Genomic DNA, 23,311 nt, shown 5'->3' on the forward strand with positions numbered 1-23,311 from the left:
CCCCTCCCAATAGTTCCTCTCCCCCACTGTTCACATCTACCCATCCCATCTGCCTGACGATTTCATGCCCTACGTTCCTCTCCTATCAGATTTCATCATCATCAGCCCTTTGTAATTCTTCTATCTCTTCCCAGTCTCTTTCACTATTCTCCCTTCTTCTGTCCACAAATATAACTGCAAGCACTCGGTAGAAACAACACTCAATTGAGCACTGATGATGTCACCCCGACTGGTGAAGAAATGTTTACGACCTAACCTCCAGGCTCGATGAACAACCTTACAACCAAGCAGCCGAGCTACCAATCTTCACTTTCCTTTCAAGCTTCATCATGTTTATATTGCTCAAACTTCAACAAGGTATCTCATTCATGTTTCCCTATATTTTAATGATCTGTCATTTTAATCTTCTTGAGAATTTCTTCAAAAAAAGCTTTCTTACCTAAACCCATCACCCCTGCTGGGGCATAGGCCACAGCCAGTAATTCACCAGAGTCCGTTGTCCTGGGCCAGTCCCCAGGTGTAGCCCATCTTTGAAGATCCTTCCCTTCCCAGAAATGAAGTTTTTGGAATTTCTGTTGGTGTTTCTGTAGCTCCAGATTTTGATGGATTGAGGATACTAGGTCCATGCCCAACACTCTTCAGATGTGCTTGGGACCATCCATGACAGAGTTTTACAAAAACATTTTCTGCTTTAATGCCATTGTTCAAGTGTTTTTGATTTTGAAGTAGATTTTTTCCATTATATTTTGTTTTTGTTTATTTGGAATTGAAAGCCTTTTGAATCCATTAAACCTGGGACATGGTTTAACTCGCAGTCAAAATCTTTTGGGGTTGGGGCTTGTCAATCATGGTATTATGAAGCCTAGCTGGAAGTTAAAGACCTCAAAAGTGGCTGAGAGAGAGGACAGAGCCATAACAATGAAAGGAAGAAATTAAGAGCAGAGAAAGCTAACTGGATCATCAAGTATGCCCCCACAATTAATATGGTCATGGCTGATCTGTGCTGAACTTATCTTCAGTATCAATTTCCCATGGCTGTCATTTCCTGGACCTTTCAAATATCTATCTATCCACACCTAAAATATTCATAATGATCTTGTTTTACCAAGCTCTTGAGCAGAACCTGGCCTGGACTCATCATATAAATATAATTGCGAAGAGAGCACAGCAGCACCTCTATTTCTTCAAGGGGTCTGCAGAGATTCAGCATGTAATCAAGAACCTTGGCAAACTTCTATAGATGTGTGGTGGAAAGTGTGCTGACTGCATTATGGCCTGGTATGGGACACCAATGCCTTTGAGTGTAAAACCCTACAAAAGGTTGTGGATTTGGCCCTTTACATCACAGGTAAATCCCTCCCAACCACTGAGTATATCATAGAAAAGCAGCCTCCATCATCAAAGATCCTCATCACCCAGACCATGCTCTTTTCTCACTGCTTCCATCAGGTAGGAGGCACAAGAGCCTCAGGACTTGCATCACAAGGTTTAATAACCATTACTACCCCTCAGTCATCACGCTGTAGGGATAACTACTGTGATTTAAGGACTCCTTTAGCTTGTTATTTCATGCTCATTATTTGTTGTGTTTGTGCAGTTTGTTGTACAGTTTGCAGATACTGTTCTATAGATTTACTAAGTATGCCTGCAGTAAAAAAATCTCAGGGTTGTATATGGTGACATGTATATACTCTAATAATAAATTTTCCTTTGGACTTTGAACTTTGAACATAGAGAATTCTAAGACTCACTAATTTCTGAGAGAAGAAATTTCGGTGTCATGCCTTGGAGACAGCCGAGATTCAGTCCTGAGAAGGCAAGTCAGGCCAAGGTAATTGTGGAGACCTTGAGTGTGATCCAAAGGAAGGATGAAGCCGTATTTTTTGAAATATTCCAATCATACAGTCAGCAGATTGGAAAATCCAACTTACTTTACCTGGGGCTGGGTTTTGCAGGATCCCCAATATCATAGTTGAAGGAAACCATTTTGAAGAAAAACTGTCTTATGCCAAGATGAGGCCACCCTCAGGGTGGAGCAGCAACCTTATATTCCATTTGAGTAGCCTCCAACCTGATGGCATGAATATTGATTTATTCACCTGCCTATTAACTCCTTCTGGGTCCTCTCCTCTTCAGAAGAAGGGTATTGGCCAGAAACATTAACAATCTATTCATTTTCATGGATGCTGCCTGACCTGCTGAGTTCCTCCAGAATTTTGTGTGTGTTGCTCTGGATTCCCACCATCTACAGACTTCCTCATGCTTATAAAAAATAAGAGCTGGAGTTGACCATCTGGGCCGCCAAGCCATCTGTGCCATTCAATAAGATTGTGTCTGATCAGTCTATGGATTCAAATCCACCTACCTGCCTTTTCCCCATAACCTTTAATTCCACTGCTATGCCAAATTCTTAAATATTTTTAATGAGGTCAACTATACCACTTCCTTGTGCTTAGAATTCCACAGATTTGCTACTCTCTGGGAAATGCAGTTTCTCCTCATACTCTATCTGTTTTATTCAGTTTGCAATTTTATGCTTCAAAATTTCTGTCCAACTTTAAGTCAGGCTTTCTTTCACGACCTTAAGGTATTCTCTGCCAGCACAGATTTAGAGAGTCATAGGCCCATTGGCCCAACCAACCTATGTTGGCCAAGATTTCCATCTAACATAACCCTATTTGCCTGCGCTTGGCCCATATCCCTCTGACGTCTAAACCTTTCCTATTCATATATCTGTCCAAGTGCCCTTTAACTGCCTCTAATGTACCTGCCTCAACTACTTTCTCTGGCAGCTCATTCCACATATGGACCTCCCTCTGGGTGAAAAGGTTACCCTTCCAGTTCCTAGTAAATTTTTCCTCTCTCACCCTAAATCTACACCCTAAAAACACTGTGCATTCGCCATAACCATGCCCCAAAATCACCAACACCTTTTACTAAGTGTAAGGTATCTTAACTGACTTGTTCAAATGCAAGAATTCCTGCTCTCACCTGTAGCATATTGAACAGTGGCCTCTTTTAAAGCTGCTGTGGCAACATAAAATTCAAGGAGCTATGCTGGATCTATTCCATGAAATGACCTTCACTCCCACTCGAGATATTTTCTCTTCATTATACTTCAACTTAATAATAAAAGATAAGATAATAACAGTGCTGCCTTTCATCTTATGCTCTTGTTCTGAGAAATCCTGTTGTGTCATCCTCTTGGGCAAAATTGAAAAGTAATTTCTGGTCATTATCCTTTTTCCTTTGTACTTCAGCTTTCTATCCAGCATCTATCACCAAAAATAAAATTACTTGTAATTGTAGTGATCTCGTTCACTCATACCCTTTACTTCCATCTTGGTTGCTTTTCTTCTAGTTTATCGCTGTCAAATATTTTGCATTCCTTGATTTGCTTCTTGAAGATGCACTGTTTTAACATTTTTCCATTTCTGGCAATTAACAAATGGAATTTGCGTCATTGTGAATCATAGTGATAGGTGTGTGATGCCACTTCCCAAAGGGGTGTCAGAGTGGTAATACATGTCACGTATGTTGAGTGCAAGTTTGAGTAACTGGATGTACAATCGGCGGCATTTTATTAGGTACCTCCAATATTTAATGAAGTAGCAGTTGGGTGTACGTTTGTGGTCTTCTGCTTTTGTACCCCATCCAATTCAAGGCTCGACGAGTTGTGTGTTCAGAGATGCTCTTCAGCACACCACCGATGTAATGGGTGGTTATTTAAGTTGCCGTTGCTGTCCTGTCAGTTTGAATCTGTCTGGCCATTCTCCTCTGGCCTTTCTCATTAACAAGGTTTTGTTGCCCATTGAACTGCCGCTGCTTTTTTAATTTTTGTTTTTTGCACCATTCTCTGTGGTGTATAGAGATTGTTGTGTGTGATAATCCCAGGCGATAAGCATACAGGCAGAGACTAAAGGACAAGTCTGCGAGGATTAGAAGAGCAAAGAGGTGGTTGCAGAAGGCAAAGGAGCGGCTATGAGATTGCTTTGAGTTGGACTGGGCTGTTGTTAGGACTCATCAGAGGATCTGAATGAATGCATCATGATTGTCACGGACTTTATAAAAATAGTGCTAGACAAGTGTGTCCCTACAAAATCATTCAGAGTCCTTTTCAAACAGAAGCCCTGTCTGAATCATGAGGTCTGCTGTCTGCTGAGGCGCAGGTCAGAGGCATTCAAGTCTGGCAACCAAGAAAATCACAAGAGGTCCAGGTACAATCTCTGGAAGGCCATATCATGGGCAAAGTGGCAATTCTGCATTAAACTTAAATCAATGTTTGACAGCTGTGGCAGGGCTTGAATGCTATCACCTCTCATAAAGTGAAAACAAGCAACATAGATGACAACAAGGGTTGACTTCTAGATGAGCTCCATGCCTCTAGGCTTGCTTTTACCATCAAAACATGGAGGAACTTCACAGCCCCCAGTGACTCTATGATTACAGTCTCTGAGAGCATCCTGCAGGAGCATGAACCCATGGAAAGTCCTTGGCCCAGATGGGGTACCTGGCTGAGTACTAAAGACAGTTATTACTTCTCGACCATCAGGCTCTTAAAGCAGAGAGAATAACGTCACTCAACAGCCTTTGCCTCCAGTTCCCACAACATATGGACTCACTTTCAACGATTATTCATCTCATGTTCTCAATATTTATTACTTATTTATTGTTATTTTTTCGTATTTTACCCATTGCATTTGCACAGATTGTTGTGTTTTGCATTCTGGTTGTCCACCCTATTGGGTGCAGTCGTTCATTAATTCTATTATGGTTATTGGACTTACTGAATATGACGACTAGCAAATAAATCTCTGGGTTGACATATACAGTATGTACTTTGATATCAAATTTACCTTTGAACTTTGATTTTCTGAAATACTTAAACCACCCTATCTGCCACCAAAAATCATTTGAAAGTAAAGTCACTTAGTCACTTTATTTCCCATTCTAATGTTTGGTTTGAGCAACATCTGAACCTTTTGATCATGCCTGCAGGCTTTTATGCATTGAGTTGCTACCATATGAGCGGCTGATTAAATATTTGCATTAACAAGCCGGTGCACCTAAAAAATTGGCTGCTAGTGGTTGAGAGAACTGGGCCTTTTCTTCTTGATCTGATCGGGTTGTATAAGATGATGAGAGGCATTGATCATGTGAATAGTCGGAGACTTTTTCCCAGGGCTGAAATGGCTAACACGAGAGGACACAGTTTTAAGGTGCTCAGAAGTAAGTACAGAAGAGATGTCGGGATAGGTTTTTTATGCAGAGAGTGGTGAGTGCGTGGAATGGGCTGCTGGTGACAGTGATGGAGGCAGATACAATAGAGTCTTTTAAGAACTCCTCAATAGGTACATGGAGCTTAGAAAAATAGAGGGCTATGGGTAATTTCTAAAGTAAGTACATGTTCAGCACAGCATTGTCAACCAAAATGCTTGTATTGTGCTGGAGGTTTTCTATGTTTCTATGAAAGTATGTAATACAGATCTTGGGCAACCAGGTTTTTGCCACTTTAATCATTTCAATTGCTCTTGTAAACCTTGCTGAGATAATATTTTACAAAGCAAAGAATTCCCTCTGAAAAATTTATGACAGTGTTTAAAATTAACACTAACCTGTTATTTATTTAGAGTTGCTGATAGTGTAATCATTAAAATAAAGTAAGCGTGTCACATTTCATTTTAATGATTTTTAATTATTCAGTAACATTTTAATATGTTTCTAATTAAGTTTTTAAAAAAATATTTTCATTCAATAATTAAATTTCTTTCCTTACTTGTTTATACCTACTTGAATGGATTTAAACATTATTGTCTACAATTTGTCTTTGAAAGCTGCGAGTGATCAAAGAACATCAGGATACCCTGAAGCTGCTAATAGCCCATCAAATCCCCATCCCGCTGCCCAGCAACATCCAAGAACACCCTCTCTAACTTGGCTGGAGATTGGTCAAGCATGGAAATACAGCTTGTTCAGCTCTATGCACCCAGAAGTGATACAAGGAGATGTGAGCAGGAACGTTGGGCAAGGGAACCAGGCACCATTGTGGGCCCAGGATGATTTCAATGAAATGGAGTTCTGTAATGAACAATCACAGTATTTTTTACCAATGTAATTCCAATTCTTTATCCTCCAGGTGCCAATTTGAATTCGGAATGATTATTACATTAGAAAAAGAGGCATATTATCTTAATGTTGAGAGATTACAGAGCTCAGAGTCATAGAAGGATCTGGATAATTAATAAAGCACCAGTATTCAGCTAAAGCAAGCAATTAGGAAAACAAACAAAATGATATTTATTTCACTGCTGGAGATCTACAATAAAGGCGATCTTATTGGCTCATCATGCGACCTTGGACAATTCTAACATTTAAGTCAGGCTGCTGTTTATTGACTAAAGTTCAGCATTTAATGTAATCATCCATACATGTCTGATCAAAAAGCTCTAAGACCTAGGCCTCTGTGGCTCCCTTTGTAACTGGATCTTTGACTTTGTCACCAGAAGATCACAGTTCTTGCAGACTGGAAATAATATCTCCACCTTGCTGATAATCAATACTGGTGCACCTCAAGGATGTGTGCTGAGCCCACTAGTCTACTCTCCCTACACCCATGACTGTGTGGCTAGGCACAGCATAAATGCCATCTATAAAGTTGCTGATGATACAACTATGGTTGCAGAATTTCTTATGTTGATAAGAAGGTGTACAGGAGCGAGATGGATCAGCTGGTGGAGTGGTGTTTCAGTAACAATCTTGCACTCACCATCAGTAAGACCAAAGAATTGATTGTGGACTTCGGACATGGGTAAGAACAAGGAACATATACCAGTCCTCATTGAGGGATCAGAAGTGGAAAGGGTGTGCAAATTCAAGTTCCTGGGTGTCAAAATCTCTGCAGATTGATCCTGACCGCCTCCCCCCCCCCCCCCCCAACTGTTATGGTCTAGTCTGTTAACTACTCATTTCAGTTAATTTCCTTTTCACTGTGTTCCACCGGGCTCCTTGATTAGAGCACCTGATCTTCATCCGAACTGGCAGGATAAAAATCGAGGATTACAGCTGCTCGGGGCTGGTCTGTCACCGTAGCCAGGTTGGCGATGAATGTTCCGAGCCGCCAAGAATAAGGGACCATCTTCATGAGCTTCTCCATGTCAGGATTCATGTTGTGTGTCGTTGGCTGTTCTTGTCGTCTCATGCACAGCTGAGTGTTGCCAGGTGTTTTGCTGCTGCTCCGAGCCGGGATCCGAGGGGTCTGTAGTTGTTTAGTTTGATAGGCTCCAAGTCCCAGTCCATGTCAAGGCTTCATGTCCAAGTCAAGTCCCAGTCCATGTCATGTCCAAGTCCTGGCTCCAAGTCCAAGTCCGCCTCCATGTCAAGTCTCCGTGCCTGCATCCTGCACTTGGGTCCGCTTCCTCAGCTGCCCATTGCAACACCAGCATATCAATGCAGTTGCAAAGAAGTCACCACAGTGGCTATATTGTATTGAGAGTTTGGGAAGATTTGGTATGTCACTAATGACACTCATAAATTTTTACAGATATAGCTTGAAGAGCATTCTAACTGGCTACATCACTGCATGGTGTAGTATGGGGGGCACTGCACAGGGTCAAAATAAACTGTAGAAAGTTGTTAATTCATTCAGCTCCATTATGAGCACTAGCCTCCAAAGCATCCTAGACATCTTCAAGGAGTGATGCCTCAGTGGCATCCATCAATAAGGACTCCCATCATGAAATGCATGCCCTCTTCCCACTGCTACCAGCAGGGAAGAGCTAAAGAAGGGTGTAGTGATTCAGGAACAGCTTTTCTCATCTCCAACTAATTTCTGAATGGACATTGAACCCATGAACACTACCTCTACTTTTTTTTTATTTCTGTTTTTGCACTTCTTATTTAAGTACATATTTTATATATATTTATAATTATTGTAATTCAGTGTTTTTTCCTATTATGTATTGTGTTGCACTGCTGCCACAAAGACAACAACAGATTTCACTACATATGCCAGTGATATTAAACCTGATTCTTATTCTGAATTAAATACAAAAGAAGGGAAGCCACATACGGAATGCTGTGTGCAGATTTGCTCATTATTTATAGAAGGATATGAATGCATTGGGAGGATTCAGAGAAGGTTTACTATACTAATAGCTAGTTTGGGCAGATTGTCTAATGAAGCCATACTACTTACTTACTGCCCATTACGCTGCTGGTGTTTTAGGGCAGTAATGAGGGTCCTCCATTTCTGGCTGTCCACTCAGATATTGAAGGATTCTTCATTGCTGTTTCTATAGCAATGTTGTTTTACTAATGGTTGTTAGTGCTGAGCTGAATCACCGAATCTGGAGTACAAGTGGACCACTCTTAGTCTGGTCTCTAGCTTTGACCTGTTCAGCATGGGTGACCCTACCAAGAGCCAAACCATAAAGCCCTGACTTCAGCCAACATAGCTCTCAGGGTCATTGAGGTACACAAGCCTCCAAACTTTGGCAAGGTTGTGTTCCTCTTGGAGGTCTCAGAGGGCCATGGGTCTTTGAAATATTCACTCATGTCTTTGCAACTGTATTCTATGTTTTATATCTCATAAAGTCTGATAGATACTTAGTGTTCTTTGCCTCTGAATAAACTCTTTCAGGTCAGTGTTATTTTCATGCAGATGTTTATCCACTATTTCTAACTTTATTGGCCAAGAGCATTTAATCAATGTGGAATTATGCAGCGATGTTGCGTTCTACCAATTTTCTTTCTAATTATCTTCAAAGCTTGTATAAGTTCCACTTTTACTCACCAAAATCAGCATTACTTAACAAGATTAACTGGGATATTCAACGTTGAAACAATGAATATTCATGGTTGTCTATGGGAAGACAAATCTTAGAGCTATATACTGCATTAAACACTTTGATAATAAATGTACTCTAATTCTTTGAATCTTTGAATCTTTGTTATTTTGTATTAGGCTCCAAATTGCTTTGAATAAAATAACATAATCTTCAGAATTGATAGTGAGACTATCTCTGTTTCCTCACTGAACAGAATTACTTGCCAAGCCATTTCAGAGACAAGCCTCACACAAGCTAGTCAGTCTGGAGTCATACAAAGGGAAAACCAGATTAGGTTGATAAGTATTCCTACCTGAAGGGGTGAATGATCTGGATTGATTTTCACTGTTTTCTAATAGTCTCAACAATTATTTATTTTATTAATTACACATTAACTTTCTTGAATTTAATTTTCATTGCTTCTATTTTAAACGCTGGACTCAGGTCAACAATCTGGATAACAGGCTAGTAATTTCTAATTTGCAGCCTCAGGGCCTTCCAGACTGTGGGACACTACAGCAACAAAATTATTTATAAGGAGAAAAATCCAAAGACAATGAAACCTTCAATCTTTATGCAGAAGTCAATTATGCAAATAAAAGTTATAGTTAAATAATAGATTTACAGCTTTGGAAAAATGTTACCCAACCCCATGAACAAGCAATTTGACTGAAGTAAATTTGTACGATTAACAGAACAACTTAATTATTAAGGAGCTAAGCACTGTAATGAGGATCTAAAGTTCAAGTTTAAATAAAAGGTCCCAAAATTCTTGACACAGAGAATCTGTAACACAGGAAGATATTTAGAAACTTGTAACAACTGTGGACATTGAGAAAGAAAAAGAGCAAATTTTGCCTTTCGGTGTGAGTTCTGACAAAAGGTATTTTGCAAAAAAAATTTTTTTTTAAATCAAGTAGCGCAGATTCTGAAATCTGTAATAAAACACGAGATGCTGAAGGTACTCAATAGGTTAGCAAATAACGCTGAAAGAGAAACAACATTAACATTTTGAGTACTGTTGAGGTTATTGAGCTGAAACATTAACCCTGTTTCTCTTTGCATAGATGATGTATGTGATGCTGAGTACTTCAGCACTTTGCGTTTTTTGATTTGAAGTATTATTCATGGGGGAAACTGTTAGCCATTTTGAATATTCTCTGCACACAAATGGCATTTTTTACCTGTACCTATAAAGTGGCCACTGAGTGTAGGTTCATGGTCTTCCACTGCTGTAGCTCCTCCACTTCAAGGTTTGGCATGTTGCACGTTCAAAGATGTACTTCTGCATACCACTGTTGTGACATGTGGTTATGGTTGCCTTCCTGGATGGTCATTCCCCTCTGACTTCTCTAACAGCAAGGTGATTTCACCAACAGAAATACAGCTCACTGGAGTACTTTTGTTACTCGCACCACTCTCTGTAAACTCTAGAGTTTGTTATGCATGCAAATCCCAGAAGGTCATCAGTTTCTGAAATACTCAACCACTCCATCTGGAACCAACAATCATTCCCCGATCAAAGTTATTTCAATCACATTTCTTCCCCATTCTGATTTTTGGTCTGGTCTGAACAACAACTGAGCCTCTTGACCATGTCTGCATGCTTTTATGCATTGAATTGCTGCACATGATTGGTTGGTTCAATACTTGTATTAACAAGCAGGTGTACCTAATAAAGTGGCCACTGTGTGTATTTACATCCAGAAAAGTACTGTTTTTTTTTCTCTCCTGTTCCCTAATTGATTTTGTGCCATTTTGAACCATTACAGCCAACATGTTGGAACTTGCCTCCAAATCCTATATATTTTACATGATTTCATTCCACTTTTAATTAATTCTTCAAAACGTGTTTCCTTGTTTATGAACCACTGTCATCCTTGGCCGCGCATCCCAATCCTCCAGGTTGGAACAGATGAAATGCCTCACATTAAAGGACTGAGACAAGTTCACACTGTCCCTGAACATCTAGTTTTATTTACCCTGAAGATTACTTTTGCAATACAGTATAACCTTTGAATTTCACCAGAATTTAATCCAAGCCCAGTTTATCTGAACAATTATATGGGAAAGTGGTTGTTTACTTCCTAAGATTGCTCTAATGTATATCTAGAAGCAGAAATAACAATTTGAAGTGACTGGCATTGAGCCTACAATTCAATGGGCATAAAACCTGTCTAGTCCTTGACCCTACAGGGTCATATCACAACAACAGTATCTGGTTATGGAAAGGATTTGCTTGTCCTTTTTATCTTCTTGATTATCAGATAAATTTAATATAGTGCAATTTTCAGAATCAGTGTGTGGCTCAATAAACATTGTGTTATTGCAGTGGTTGACATGAGCAGTCCCATGGATCAATCACTTCACACCAAACTGCAACACAGGGCTTCATGTTATTGCTCAAGTATATGACTGAAGGCTCAAAGTGTTAATATTGCAATATTAGGTTCAATGTTCAGAGCTGATTCTCCACCTGAGGCTCTTGTGTTTAATGAAGAAATAAAGGGCATATAGAGTATATTTCCCATCCCAATTTTCTGCCCTCTTTTCCTCAAGGTGCTGTGGCCTTCAGTTCCTTAAACTACAAAGCAGATTTCTTGAAATTAATAGTTCTTGACTGACCCAAAAGCACAAGATCCTGACCTAATCTACTTTTCAGTTGAGCAAGTACAACGGTAGATCGCCCCAGCTGGGTGAAACAGTTGAAATCAAGTTTATTGTCATACCTATACATAGTTGTGATGTAGAGCTTACTTCACAGGCACGCTGCATCAGTTACTCAGCATTCACAGGAAAAACATAAATTATACATAAATTATGCAAAAAGTATACAAGGCCAAGCACAGTTTAAACACAATCCAAAATGTTCAAACTGGCCTAAGTGCGGTTATACTGAGATAGTGATTAGGGTTGTGCAGGTTGGTGATAAAATCAAATGGTTGAAGTTAAATGTAACTCCATCCTCTCTAGCTGAACACAACCAGCTCAACTTAAACCAAAATCAAAATGGTCTGCATGAATCATTTGACAACCTCTGTTTCAATTAATTGAAAAGAGCCACTCAACATCATTATTAAGGCTGAAGCAAAATTAGATACTCAGCAAATGTCAATATTTCTCTGTCATCTTTACATTTGACTTGACAGCTCTGGTTCAGTAGACAACACCAATAGAGTGAAGTGATGAGCATGAAATCCGGACTGACACTCCAACGCAGCAATAAGGGAATACTATACTGTCAGAGATAGCATTGTTCAGGGGGATGAAAAACTGAAACACTCTTTTACCTCACTGTTAGAGATAACGTATCACACAGCGCTATTCAACAAAGCACAGGAGAGTCATCTTTATTAATATTTACTCCTTAAATAAGAGATACTATGGACGTGTACTGTCATCTAATGCCATTTATCTTAAATACAAGAGATTCTGCAGATGATGGAAATATTAAGGCAACGTATTTTCTTCTCATGGAAGGAGGGCTCAAATGCATTGCTTGACTGTTGTTACTTGATAGCAAGAAGTTTATGTAGAGGTGAACAAATTGGCAGCCAGGACTAGGAACTCTGGCTTCTCCAGAGCTAGTATGCGAGGATGACGATCAAATTTCCTTCCCTGATTAAGATGAAGAAACCTGACGTACAAATGTGAAGTCAAACATGGCATTCTTTGCAACACAAACAAAGTGCTGGAGAAACTCAGCAGGTCAGGCAGCATCTATGGAAATGAACAAACAGTCGATGTTTCGGGCTGAGACCCTTCTCCAGCACTTTGTGTGTAATACTGTTTATACCAGCTTCTGAACAAGCTTGAAGGTCTGTTTTAATACAAGACATGAGTGACAATAGGAGTAGGCTGAATTGTCTGAACATACTTTGGGGATCCCTTGAGGTCACACTGTGAGCTCTGCAATACATTTCTTCTTCAGAATCAAGATCAGGTTTATTATCACTAACATATACGATGTGAAATCTTTTGTGTTGTGGATGCAGTACTATGGAAGGACAAAATGTTAGTAAGTTACAAAATAAATAAACAGTGGAAAAAAATGAATGAGGTAGTGTTCATGGGTTCATGGACCATTTAGAAATCTGTTGACAGAAAGAATACTGCATTATTAGAGCTTAACTGATCTAGAACCTACCACCTCAAATTTTTATTCAGCTGATATACAGCATCTATTGTATAGAGTTCCCGTTCCTTTTGAATCAGTTGAAATGGAACTACAAATTCAATAAGATGCTTGTAGAAATTTATAATGAAACCAGTATAACATCGCTTTCTCACTTTTGATACCAGTGAACATGTTAAGAATATTGACAATCACAGCTGATTGTGAAATACTAAGGATTTGTCATTCACACAGATCTCTATCTTTCTAGTGATTAATTACATGAATGAAATTGATAAATTAAAAAATTATGCTCGGTGGCTTTGTTAGGCACCTTCTATTCACGGTCTTCTTCATGCTCATCTACTTCAAGCTTTGATGTGTTGCACATTCAGAGATGCTGTTCTGAACACCTCTGTTGTAATGAATGGTTATTTGAGTTATTGTTGCATTCCAGTCAACTGGAACCAGTATGATCTCCTCTGACCCCTCTCCTTAACAAGGCAGTGTCACCACAGAACTGCTGCTCACTGGATTTTTGTTTTTTGCACCATTCTCTGTAAGCTCTAGAGGATGTTGTGCAGTAAAATCCCAAGAGATCAGCAGTTTCTGAGCTATTCAAACCACACTTAGAGTCATTCCATGATGAGTCACTTAGATCACATTTCCTCCCCACTCAGATGTTTGATGTCAACAGTAACTGAACCTCTTGACCATGCCTGCATACTTTTATGCATTGAGTTACTGCCACATGATTGGCTGATTAGATATTTTCATCAATGAGCAGGTGTACAAGTGTACTGAATAAAGTGGCCACTAAGTGTGTGTATTCATGATATATCCACACAGTAAGTTCACAGTTTGCATGAAAATAACATGCTTTTGTCTTCTGTCATAGAGTTGCTGATAATTTTGGCAGATGTAAGGGGAAAAAAACATACTTTAAGTCAATTATTAGCTGAAAAAAATGAAGACAACTGCAATCAGAAATAAAGGGATTAATTTGCATGCTAAGGCCAGTCCCTTTCGTATAGCTTCTATATTAGAACTGGGAGTAAATTAATGAAAGATCTGGGGAACCTCCAAAGACTTTGCATTATAATGAGTGTTATAAGCAAGGATGAATAGAGGCTCTCCGATAACATTTATGGGACATCCAACAGATTAGCCAGAGGCAATTTTCAATCATGAAATAAAACAAGAAAAAGCAAAAAAAAAAATCAGTACATCAGTGAGCATCATTGAAGACAGAAACACTGAACTTCTCTGTTCTGATGCCCTTTGTTAGTATTGGGAAAGAGGGAAATCTGTTTTATTTTCCATAGAAGAGAAGGGAAGGGAGGTTAGGGTGTAACAAAGGAAATACTTCTTATAAGGTGAGAGCAGTTAGATTTTGATTAGTTTTTGATTCTTTGTCTATGCAATGTGTAATCATGACGACACCCTATGTAGCAATGTATGTCTCCATGGTATCCTAATAACTGTGCTTTTTGTGTTAAATAAAAACTGCCACAAATATGGGGTAATGTCAAAACATACAGGTCAGATGGACTAACTCAGGCTTGACATGATGATGAGAAGCATTGATCATGTGGATAGCAAGAGGCTTGTCCCCAGGGCTGAAGTGGTTAACATAAGCAGGCACAGTTTTAAGGTAGCTTGGCAGTAGGTACAGAGGGGATGTCAGGGGTAAGTTTTTCACACAATGAGTGGTTGGTGCATGGAATACACTGCTGATGATGGTGGTGGAGCGGATACAATAGGGTCTTTTCAGAGACTTTTAGATAGGTACATGGAGCATAGAAAAATAGAGAGCTATGCATAGGGTAATTCTCAGCAGTTTCTGGAGTAAGTTACATGGTCAGCACAACATTGTGGGCCGAAGGGCCTGTAATATGCTGTAGATTTCAATGTTCCAACACAAAGCTATTTTCTGTCACAGAATAACCAGAATACTTCTGACAGATTTCACAACTTGATGTAAGAGTTTGGACACATGATCAGCAGTTTCCAATGCACAATGTTGGTTGGAAAGCTTCTTATAACAGTAAAAATTAATTCCAAGCTCCCATGTGCTACACATTTATGTTTGCATCCTCTCTCACACCCACTAAATTAATTTGCTCCTTCTTGGTGAAAGATTTCATCTCTTCCCTTGAAGTTTGCAACAAGATCACACTAATCCTTTTTGGGTGTTTGATAAATGTTAAACACAACAGCGAGAGCCTTTTGCTCTTTATTTGCAATGAATATGAGATATCATGGAATTTAATTTTCTTCAAAGGAAATGTACATCTTATTCCTAGGGAATACTTCTGAAAATCAAGCCGAACTAGAATGTAGCTGTTCTTAAATCTTTTAACCCCGCAATTCCTCATTAAATCTCAATATTTTTTTCAGTGGTGGTAGTGTGATTATCCAGGTCTTCTCATCAAATCAAATCAATTTAGTAAATCAGAGTTTTAAAAGACATTGAAGTTGCTTCATACCAATTTGTGGTTTTCAATGTTAAAGGTGAATCATTGCTGATATATTTGGTAAGAGCCAATCTACGGAATGTATCCTAAAGATTCAAATGATTGTCCAGTTCCTCATAGAATTCACCACAATTGACATATGTGTCATGATGTAAAGAATACTAACCTCGCTCTTTTGAGAACTTTAGTAGAAAAAGTATGGAAATCTGAGAGAGGTATGGATGATATGTTCCTTATTTACTGCTAGCAGAATTAAATATAGTTCAAAGTTGCAGGGACAAGCAGCATTGCAAGACTCAAAGAGATTGTGCAGGAAAAATGGGCCCTTTCTGTGCATTCAGTTCTATGAAAGATGATATTGGCCTGCCTGTCACCTTATGCTTTCTTTAGTTATTTGCCACATAAGCTCAGGTGGCCTCAAAACATTTCACATACTCACATACCTGATCATATGTGGTGATTAATAAATTATCAGTCCTGACAAGAGAATGTGACTGATTGTCTTCCCACAGCTCTTCACAAATCCAGAGAATGATCCCAGGACTGAAAGGGTTAACACATTAGGAGCACTTGATGGCTCTAGGCCTGCAGTCACTGGAGTTTAGAAGAATGAGGAGAATCTCATTGAAGTCTATAGAATATTGAAAGTCCTGTATAGAGTGGACATAGAGAAAACTTTTCCTATAGTGAGGGAGTTTAGGAACAGATGACACAGCCTTAGAATACAAGGACATATCTTTGGAACAGAGATGAGGAATTACTTTGGCCAGATTGTGGTAAATCTGCAGAATTTATTGCAACAGATAGCTATGGAAGCCAAGTCATTGTGCATAGCTAAAGCAAAAGTTGATCGTGTCTTGATTAGTAGGGGCGTCAAAGGTTATAGGGAGAAGGCAGGAAATTAGAGTTGAGGATAATAAATCTGCCATGATTGAATGGTGCAGTAGACATGATGGTACAAATGATCTGATTCTACTCTTATGTCTTAAAGTCTTATGGCCTTTTTGAGGATAGTCATAGAATCTAGAAGTCATAGATTTGTACAGCACAGAAAAGAACACTTTGGCCAATCACATCTATGCCATTCTTCTTTTCCATCTACACTAATCTCATTTTCCTGTATTAGGAGGATATCCCTCTGTGCCTTCTTTGTTCAGTGTCTGCCTTAATGAGTCCATTGGTTGTTGGAATACTTCAATGATGGGGCAAGTGAAATTGAGAGAAGTTAACCCTTTGGTTGAAGTTTCTGATAATTAACAGGTAGCAAATGTTCCTGAAACTGGTAATGTGAGTTCTAATGCTCCTTAATGGCAGTCACGAGAAGAGAGCATGGTCAAGGTGGTGGGGGTCTGTGATGATGGATGCTGCTTTCCTGTGACAGCATTCCATGTTGATCTCTGTTCAATGGTGGGGAGGGCTTCACCCGTGATGGACTGAGCCCTATCCATTATTTTTTGCAGCAGTTTCCATTCAAGGGCATTGGTGTTTCCATACCAGCCAGTCAACGTACTCTCCACTACACATCTATAGAAGTTTGTCAAAGTTTTAGATGTCATGCCGAATCTCTGCAAACTCCCAAGAATGTCGAGGTGCTGATGTGCTTTCTTCATAATTGAACTTAAATGCTGGACCCAGGACGGGTCCTCCGAAATGATAACACGAAGGAATTTAAAGTTGCTGACCCCATCCACCTCTGATCCTCTGATGAGGATTGGCTCATGGATCTCTGGTTTCTTTCTCCTGAAGTTGATAATCAGCTCCTTGGTCTTGGCTACATTGAGTTTATTGTAATGGCACCACTCAGCCAGCTTTTCAGTCTATAATGACTCATCACCACCTTTGATTTGGTCTATGACAATGGTCTCATCGCATATTTGAATATGGCATTGGAGCTGCACTTAGTCACACAGTCTTAAGTGTAAAGAGAGTAGAGCAGGGGGCTAAGCACACAGCCTTCTAGTACACTTGTGCTGATAGAGTTTGTGGAAGAGTTGCTGTTGCCAATCAGAACTGACAGGGGTCTGTAAGTGAGGTCTGGTTCAGCTGCAGGCACTATTGGTTTGTCTTCCAGGGAGCACCAACAGGAGGGGCTAGCTTCCAACCCACCAAGGATTGCAGCAAGCTTACTGCACCAATGTTCTCTCCCACTCTGCTCTGGCACCTCTTCCCTGGCCGCAGCATGAAGGCCTGATCCGCACAACAAACAAGGCCCTGCAGGTGTTCCACCAATGAGCCAATGAACCAAACCGGCTGTATTTTATATTTCTACACACTGCATATAAAACACTCAGATCTCCCTTAAAATTCCATTCATTCACCTTAAAATTATGTCCTCTTGTTTTAGCTACATCTACTAGGAGAAAAATCATCTTGACTATCTACCCTATCTATACTTCTCATATAATATATACATCTATCACCCCTGAGTCTCTTTTACTTCAGGGAAAATTGGATCAGCTTATACAACTTCTCCCCATAATGGAAGTCCACCAATCCAGGTAAATTCTTGGTGAATCTCTGCAAAAACAACCATATCTTTCCTATCATGTGTCAACCAGACTGTATGCAAATCGCCAAGTGCTGCCTAACCAGTGTTCTTTAAATTTGCAGTCTAATATCTGAACTCTTCCATTCTATGGAAGATAATTTTGGAGATAGTGATCATAATTCTGTCTCCATTATAATAGCATTGGGGAGAGATAGGAACAGACAAGTTAGAAAAATGCTTAATTGGAGTAAGAGGAATTATGAGGCTATCAGGTAGGAAATTGGAGGCTTAACTTGGAAACAGGTGTTCTCAGGGAAAATTAGGGAAAAAAATGTGGCAAATATTCAGGGGATATTTGTGTGGAGTTCTGTATAGGTAATTTCCAATGAGACACGGAAGTTATGGTAGGGTACAGGAACCGTGGTGTACAAAGGCTGTAATAAATCTAGTCAAGAAGAAAAGAAAAGCTTACAAAAGGTTCAGAGAGTTAGGTAATGTTAGAGATCTAGAATATTATAAAGCTAATAGGAAGGAGCTTAAAAAGGAAATTAGGAGAGCCAGAAGGGGCCATGAGAAGGCATTGGTGGGCAGGATTAAGGAAACCCACAAGGCATTCTTCAAGTACGTGAAGAGGAAGAGAATATGATGTGAAAGAATAGGTCCTATCAAGTGTGACAGTGGGAAACTGTGTATGGAACCAGAGGAAATAGTAGAGGTACTTAATCAATACTTTACTTCAGTATTCACTATGGAAAAGGATTTTGGTGATTGTAGTGATGAATTTCAGCAGACTGAAAAGCTTGAGCATGTAGATATTAAGAAAGAGGATGTGCTGGAGCTTTTGGAAAGCATCAAGTTGGATAAGTCGCCAAGACCAGATGAGATGTACCCCAGGGTACTGTGAGAGGTGAGGGAGGAGATGGCTGAGCCTCTGGCGATGATCTTTGCATCATCAATAAGGATGGGAGAGGTTGCAGAGATTTGGAGGGTTGCAGATGTTGTTCCTTTATTCAAGAAAGGGAGTAGAGATAGAGATAGCATAGTCCAGTGAGTCTTACCTCAGTGGTTGGTAAGTTGATGGAGAAGATCCTGAGAGGCAGGATTTATGAACATTTGGAGAAGTATAATATGATTAGGAGTAGTCAGCATGGCTTTGTAAAGGGCAGGTCATGCCTTATGAACCTGATTGAATTTTTTGAGGCTGTGACTAAACACATTGATGAAGGAAGAGCTGTAGATGTAGTGTATATGGATTTCAGCAAGGCATAATAAGAAAGTAGGGAGGAATGGGATCCAAGGGGACATCGCTTTGTGGATTCAGAACGGGCTTGCTCACAGAAGGCAAAAAGTGGTTGTAAATGGGTCATATTCTGCGTGAAGGTTGGTCACCAGTGGAGTGCCTCAGTGATCTGTTCTGGGACCCTTACTCTTTGTGATTTTTATAAATGACCTGGATGAGGAAGTGGAGGGATGGGTTAGTAAATTTGATGATGACACAAAGGTTAGAGGTGTTGTGGATATTGTGGAGGGCTGTCAGAGGTTAAAGCTGGACATTGATAGGATGCAAAACTGGGCTGAGAATTGGCAGATGGAGTTCCGTTAACTGTGTGAAGTGATTCATTTTGGTAGCTCAAATATGATGGCAGAATATAGTATTAATCAGAATCAGAATCAGACTTTAATCGCCAAGTACCTGTGCACATACAAGGAATTTACTTCTGGCAGATGTTGTCTCTCTGCTCATTACAATAATAATGATAAATATAAATGAAAATATAGATTATACATACAAGTAGTGCAATCCAAGTAATAGTTAGCCGACAGTTAACTGGCAGTTAACTGTTCAGCAAAGTGACCGCAGTAGGGAAAAAACTTCTCCAGTGCCTATTAGTCTTAGTCTGGAGGGATTTTAAGTGCCTACCAGACGGAAGCAGTTCAAACAGTCCGTGCGCAGGATGGAAGGAGTCCTTTATGATGTTCCCCGCCCTCTTCTTCAACCTGGAAGAGTACAGGTCCACAATAGAGGGCAGGGAGGCTCCAATGATGTGCTCGGCAGTCCTCACTGTGCGCTGTAGTCTGGTTCTATCCTGCTTGGTGGCTGCTCCAAACCACACAGTGATGGAGGTGCACAGGACAGACTCAATGACTGCAGTATAGAACTGCAGCAGCAATTCCTGAGGCAGACCATATTTCCTCAAGGGAATGGTAAGACTCTTGGCAGTGTGGAGGATCAGAGGGATCTTGGGGTCTGAGTCCATAGGACACCCAAAGCAGCTGTGCAGGTTGACTCTGTGGTTAAGTAGGCGTACGATGTATTGGCCTTCATCAATCGTGGAATTAAATTTAGGAGCTGAGAGGTAATGTTGCAGCTATATAGGACCCTTGTCAGACCCCACTTAGAGTAGTGTGCTCAGTTTTGTTAGCCTCACTACCGGAAGGATGTGGAAGCCATAGAAAGGGTGCACAGGAGATTTACAAGAATGATGCCTGGATTGGGGAGCACGCCTTATGAGAATAGGTTGAATGAACTCGGCCTTTTCTCCTTGGAGCGAAAGAGGATGAGAGGTGACCTGATAGAGGTGTATAAGATGATGAGAGACATTGATCGTGTGAATAGTCAGAGACTTTTTCCCAGGGCTGAAATGGTTGCCACAAGAGGAAACAGGTTTAAGGTGTTGGGGCGTATGTACAGAGGAGATGTCAGGGGTAAGTTTTTTACTCAGAGCGGTGTGTGTGTGGAATAGGTTTCTTTTCTGTAAGCATTGAGAATCGTCTTTCCGTGGATGACCAACTATTTCATCCAATGAACAAAGAAACAGGTCGGCAAGCCTCCTAAGATTGAAGAACCAGTGCATGAATGAAATATTTAATGATGTAGAACATTTATTATGGTTGGATGTATGAGTTTATTTACATTTGAAGGATCTGAGGTTGATTTTCTGAAGAAACTGATTATTTTGATGAAGACTTTGATAAGTTACTGAATGAGATGTACTTTCTTTAAAAGTTGTGATGTTGGAAAAATTGTTGGAATTTGTTATGAGCAATGGCTGGAGTTTCTGCGAAAAATGAGGGAAGTGCCAGGCAGGTATATTGCAAATAAAGAGCAATTTTCAAATAGAAGAAGGATGCTGCCGTGGCTGACAAGTGAAGTCAGAGCCAAAGTAAAAGCAAAAGAGAGGGCATACATGGAAGCCAAAGCTAGTGGGAAGATAGAGGATTGGGAAGTTTTTAAAAACCTGCAGTAGGAAACTAAGAAGGTCTTTAAGAAGGAAAAGATGAATTATGAAAGGAAACTGGTGATTAATATCAAAGAAGACTCTAAAGATGTTTTAAGTATATAAAGGGTAAAAGAGAATTTAGGGTAGGTATAGGACCAATAGAAAATGACACTGGTGATACTGTAATGAGAGATGCAGAGATGGCACAGCAACTGAATGTGTATTTTGCTTCTGTCTTCCACAGTGGAAGATGTCTGCAGTTATAGATTCAAGAGCATCAGGGAAGTGAAAATTATGACTGAGAAGGTGCTCAGGAAGCTTAATGGTCTGAGGGTGAATAAATCTCCTGGACCTGATGGAATGCACCCTCAGGTTCTGAAGGAAATAGCTGGAGAAATTGTGGAGGCATTAACAATGATCTTTCAAGAATTGATAGATTATGATATTTTACCGGATGATTGGAAAATTGCAAATGGCACTCTGCTATTTAAGAAAGGTGGGAGGCAGCAGAAAGGAAACTATAGACCTGTTAGCCTGACATCAGTGGTTGGGAAGCTGTTGGAATCAATTGTTAGGGAGGATATTACTGAGTACCTGGAGACATATAACAGGATAGGCCAAAGCCAGCATGGTTTCCTGAAAGGATAATCCTACCAGACTAACCCACTAACCATATAACCATATAACAATCACAGCACGGAAACAGGCCACCTCGGCCCTCCTAGTCCATGCCGAACTCTTAATCTCACCTAGTCCCACCTACCCGCACTCAGCTCATAACCCTCCACTCCTTTCCTGTCCATATACCTATCCAATTTTACCTTAAATGACACAACTGAACTGGCCTCTACTACTTCTACAGGAAGCTCATTCCACACAGCTATCACTCTCTGAGTAAAGAAATACCCCCTCGTGTTTCCCTTAAACTTCTGCCCCCTAACTCTCAAATCATGTCCTCTCGTTTGAATCTCCCCTACTCTCAATGGAAACAGCCTATTCACGTCAACTCTATCTATCCCTCTCAAAATTTTAAATACCTTGATCAAATCCCCCCTCAACCTTCTACGCTCCAATAAATAGAGACCTAACTTGTTCAACCTTTCTCTGTAACTTAAGTGCTGAAACCCAGGTAACATCCTAGTAAATCGTCTCTGCACTCTCTCTAATTTATTGATATCTTTCCTATAATTCGGTGACCAGAACTGCACACAATATTCTAAATTTGGCCTTACCAATGCCTTGTACAATTTTAACATTACATCCCAACTTCTGTACTCAATGCTTTGATTTATAAAGGCCAGCGTTCCAAAAGCCTTCTTCACCACCCTATCTACATGAGACTCCACCTTCAGGGAACTATGCACTGTTATTCCTAGATCTCTCTGTTCCTCTGCATTCCTCAATGCCCTACCATTTACCCTGTATGTTCTATTTGGATTATTCCTGCCAAAATGTAGAACCTCACACTTCTCAGCATTAAACTCCATCTGCCAACGTTCAGCCCATTCCTCTATCCGTCATAAATCTCCCTGCAAGCTTTGAAAACCCACCTCATTATCCACAGCACCTCCTACCTTAGTATCATTGGCATACTTACTAATCCAATTTACTACCCCATCATCCAGATCATTTATGTATATTACAAACAACATTGGGCCCAAAACAGATCCCTGAAGCACCCCGCTAGTCACTGGCCTCCATCCAGATAAACAATTATCCACCACTACTCTCTGGCATCTCCCATCTAGTCACTGTTGAATCCATTTTATTACTCCAGCATTAATACCGAACAACTGAACCTTCTTAACTAACCTTCCATGTGGAACTCTGTCAAAGGCTTTGCTGAAGTCCATATAGACCACATCCACTGCCTTACCCTCGTCAACATTCCTCGTAACTTCTTCAAAAAATTCAGTAAGGTTTGTCAAACATGACCTTCCACGCACAAATCCATGCTGGCTACTCCTGATCAGATCCTGTCTATCCAGATAATTATTAATACTATCTCTAAGAATACTTTCCATTAATTTACCCACCACTGATGTCAAACTGACAGGTCTATAATTGCTAGGCTTACTTCTAGAACCCTTTTTAAAGAATGGAACCACATGAGCAATACGCCAATCCTCCGGCACAATCCCCGTTTCTAATGACATCTTAAAGATCTCCGTCAGAGCTCCTGCTAT

Source organism: Hypanus sabinus, chromosome 18 (assembly GCF_030144855.1).
Source record: "Hypanus sabinus isolate sHypSab1 chromosome 18, sHypSab1.hap1, whole genome shotgun sequence".
NCBI lineage: Eukaryota > Metazoa > Chordata > Chondrichthyes > Myliobatiformes > Dasyatidae > Hypanus > Hypanus sabinus.